Source organism: Lissotriton vulgaris, chromosome 12 (assembly GCF_964263255.1).
Source record: "Lissotriton vulgaris chromosome 12, aLisVul1.2, whole genome shotgun sequence".
Taxonomy (NCBI): domain Eukaryota; kingdom Metazoa; phylum Chordata; class Amphibia; order Caudata; family Salamandridae; genus Lissotriton; species Lissotriton vulgaris.
The window spans coordinates 722,440,860-722,445,154 of NC_141700.1; the positions used below are offsets into that span (position 1 = coordinate 722,440,860).

General features: G+C 47.7%; 1 non-coding gene across 1 annotated transcript; it reads left to right on the forward strand.

The window, feature by feature from the left end:
* Nucleotides 1–4,004: 4,004 nt before the first annotated feature.
* On the forward strand, nucleotides 4,005–4,086 carry TRNAL-UAG (transfer RNA leucine (anticodon UAG)). The gene has a single exon. It is a non-coding gene; the product is annotated as a tRNA-Leu (tRNA).
* Nucleotides 4,087–4,295: the final 209 nt, after the last annotated feature.

Here is a 4,295-nt window from a genome sequence, read left to right on the forward strand (position 1 = left end):
GGCCAAGCCTTCCTGTCCTCCTCATGTAATTCATTTCTCCCGTTACCATGGTAGGCCCCGGCTCCACGCATTGCACTTAGACACGCATACATACAGTATAGAATAGCCTCCGCCCGAGAGACCTTTTACTCCAGATTAAACTTCCTCCAAACACGAGATATCCGATAAGTTTAGGAACAGGTCGATCTGACATGCCAGACTTCTGTCTCTTCTGCTAGTGCTAAATGTCAGACACTTAGCTTCCTCTAGATGCACGTCAATCACACGTCATATTAGCTGCGCGCGCATCCAGGCTTTAAGTTTCAGCTGACTCTGCAAGAATTCTCTAAGCATCTACCCACTTATGACACTTTTCTGTGACGTTTCTAGTTCACGCCTCTGTGCACACCCATATTCACGCCTTTTTTCTACGCACATGTGTTCTTATCACTTGTCACGCCTACTGTATTCAATACTATTGTGTCATTTTACGATATATGTCATGTACTGTGAATAAATCGTTGACATCTTTTCCTGCCATCATTGCATACCCGAACCCTTGTATTGATGGACTAAGATCTCCATTGACTCGAGTCATTTAGTCATTTATGATTAAAGCCAGTATGACTCTGATTCCACGGACTCTGCCTCTTATTTGATTGAGCTATTCTTTGTAACTTGTCCGAAATTATATGGCAAAAATAGTATACGGTAAAATATTTACCACACAGTGTATGGCCAATGTAATGCCTATACCATCTGCCTTTTCTTGAATACTGGAAATGACAATTGTCCTTGATGAATAGCAGTCTATTTGTGTCTTAACCCCTTATTTCCCCAACTTTTGGGACAGCAGCAGACTAGTTAGATGAGAGCTTCCACAACCTGCCTAGCTACCATGGTGGGAACATTTTTAGTGCACACTATTGGAGTCACTACGCCCACTTTGGAGTGACAACTTACACCACCCGTCAGACTCGCTTAACTGCAGGATCTCGTTACCCTTCTTCCCACTTTGCAGGGAGCACATCTATTATGGACAAAAGGAAGACCTATTGAAACTCACTCTTTTGCAGTTTCCTGCCACTGTCCCCATCTGCCCATATGTAGGCACATGTAAACGCTATTGCATTCCGGACCACCGCCCTACCCATGCACTATGGTGAGGGGGGAGAGCCCTGCACCCCCAGCCTTCTGCTAATTCCATGACCATATTGCTTGCAGGCCCCTCACCGCTTGACTGCAATTTGGGTGCAGTGTCGCCATGCTGATGTCCTACCTGGCATAAGTCATCCCTGTCCTGGGAAGGCAAGCCCCATAGCCTGTTCACCTTGGTGACTGACCTAGTATGATGTGAAAAGGATCAACTATCCGATGCTTAGAAAGTGTGACATTACGCGAGGGTGTCCTCCTGTACTTGTCATGTGTCCCTCCTTTCTTACATGAATTTTGCCTGTTCAGTTTGATCTATGCTGTTTGGCCCCAGACTCACCAAGATGCTTAGCTGCTTGCAATGGGAGCAGTTGCTGACATTAATGAGGGAGTGTCCCGGTTACCACTTGACACTTTTCACCGCCCACCTTAATGTGTTATGTTTTAAGCGATTTGGTACCTAAGTTAGATCTCTTCCCCTTGAAATGATACTACTACCTGCTGGGTACATGGTTCTGTTCGCTTGACGAACCTACATGCGACTCAAGTCAAACTAGCCCCCAAACGGGCATGTTGCTGCTGGCTGAAATGTGGACCGAATGTGGATCAATGTCACACACTCAACCCAGTCCAAAGATCTGGGCCCAAATCCATCGTTATTTTGCACTCCACACCACCCTGGGTTAGACAATGGCGATATGCAAATCAGCTCTGACCGGGCCCAGATCTTTGGACTGATTTGGGCCCAGATCTTTGGACTGGGGTGAGTGTGTGACATTGATCCACATTCGGTCCATCACCTGTTGTGTTTGCATATTCCGCCCTAAGTGCGCTGGGGATGCCCAGACGTGGGTCCCAGGCACTCCACACCACTGGAATCAAGCTAGCCGGGCTGATGAGAGGTGTTACCTCGAAACCAGTCCGGTCCTCGGATTCTTGATTCCGTTCTGGGAAGGACATGGCTTTTGTAGTTCGGACTGGACTGTTCCCATGGGGCACAGGGTCAGAGCTGATTTGCATATCGCCATTGTCTAACCCAGGGTGGTGTGGAGTGCAAAAAAACGATGGATTTGGGCCCAGATCTTTGGACTGGGGTGAGTGTGTGACATTGATCCACATTCGGTCCATCACCTGTTGTGTTTGCATATTCCGCCCTAAGTGCGCTGGGGATGCCCAGACGTGGGTCCCAGTCACTCCACACCACTGGAGTCAAGCTAGCCGGGCTGATGAGAGGTGTTACCTCGAAACCGGTCCGGTCCTCGGATGCTTGATTCCGTTCTGGGAAGGACATGGCTTTTGTAGTTCGGACTGGACTGTTCCCATGGGGCACAGGGTCAGAGCTGATTTGCATATCGCCATTGTCTAACCCAGGGTGGTGTGGAGTGCAAAAAAACTATGGATTTGGGCCCAGATCTTTGGACTGGGGTGAGTGTGTGACATTGATCCACATTCGGTCCATCACCTGTTGTGTATGCATATTCCGCCCTAAGTGCGCTGGGGATGCCCAGACGTGGGTCCCAGGCACTCCACACCACTGGAGTCAAGCTAGCCGGGCTGATGAGAGGTGTTACCTCGAAACCGGTCCGGTCCTCGGATGCTTGATTCCGTTCTGGGAAGGACATGGCTTTTGTAGTTCGGACTGGACTGTTCCCATGGGGCACAGGGTCAGAGCTGATTTGCATATCGCCATTGTCTAACCCAGGGTGGTGTGGAGTGCAAAAAAATGATGGATTTGGGCCCAGATCTTTGGACTGGGGTGAGTGTGTGACATTGATCCACATTCGGTCCATCACCTGTTGTGTTTACATATTCCGCCCTAAGTGCGCTGGGGATGCCCAGACGTGGGTCCCAGGCACTCCACACCACTGGAGTCAAGCTAGCCGGGCTGATGAGAGGTGTTACCTCGAAACCAGTCAGGTCCTCGGATGCTTGATTCCGTTCTGGGAAGGACATGGCTTTTGTAGTTCGGACTGGACTGTTCCCATGGGGCACAGGGTCCGAGCTGATTTGCATATCGCCATTGTCTAACCCAGGGTGGTGTGGAGTGCAAAAAAACGATGGATTTGGGCCCAGATCTTTGGACTGGGGTGAGTGTGTGACATTGATCCACATTCGGTCCATCACCTGTTGTGTTTGCATATAGGGGAAGGACAAACACAAGAAGAGGAATTAAATCCCACAAAAAACTGACAAATAAAAAGCAAGCAATGAGAGTGGCTATAAAGCCAACCAATAGCAAGCAATGGACGGGCTCTGAACCTACTCTAAACGGACAAAAGGTGTTTTTGCCACAGACAGCATGAGCTGTGTGGAAGGAGAGACCTAAAGTGGAGCAGACTTTGAAGATGCCACAGAAGAAGTGACCTCACTTGGCAGTTTTGGTAATATTGCCGAGGCTGGGTGGGGCAAAAGGACTTATTTTATCAATATATGAGCTTCTCCGTCGTGGAACTTGTGCTTAACTTTTTAATGAACTACTCTTTATGAAGTTGTGACTAAATAAATTATCCCAGCACTATGCGCTACTGCTTAGAATATTATCAAATCCGCATAAATTTAGAGCAGATGTTTCTAAACTGGTTTGAAAAAACCTCAATCAGCGAGTTGTGTATTTGATGTTTATTTTTGGAGACTCGATTGGCCGGGAGAAGGCTTGTGCAGTTTATGAGTTATACAGATATAATGTTCAGTAACCATTGCTCACCAGGCACTCGCCTTCATCCTCTCCAGTGAGGCATTTCTGTTGCTCTCCTTCAACTTGTGTATCTGATGCTTACAGTGGGTTAATCATTTTGCATTGTTTTTCACAGAGCAGCATCCTGTCTGTGTCCTACAGTAAACATTACGATTCTCTGTAGTGCTGCTCCGTGTGAGGTAGCGTGGCCGAGCGGTCTAAGGCGCTGGATTTAGGCTCCAGTCTCTCTGGAGGCGTGGGTTCGAATCCCACCGCTGCCAATCATTTTTGCTTTATTATTCAATAAATACACCTGACAGCACCCGGCCAATTGTTTGCTCCTCCAGACGTTACATATTGAGTGACTCTGACAACATATCCATATTTTAAGAATTACACTCTATCCTTTTACGAACTTTCTCACCATAAATTGCTCTATTCTTTTCAATGTGGAGTACAGGACATCGTCAGTTTCTCCAGTTTCTGGTAC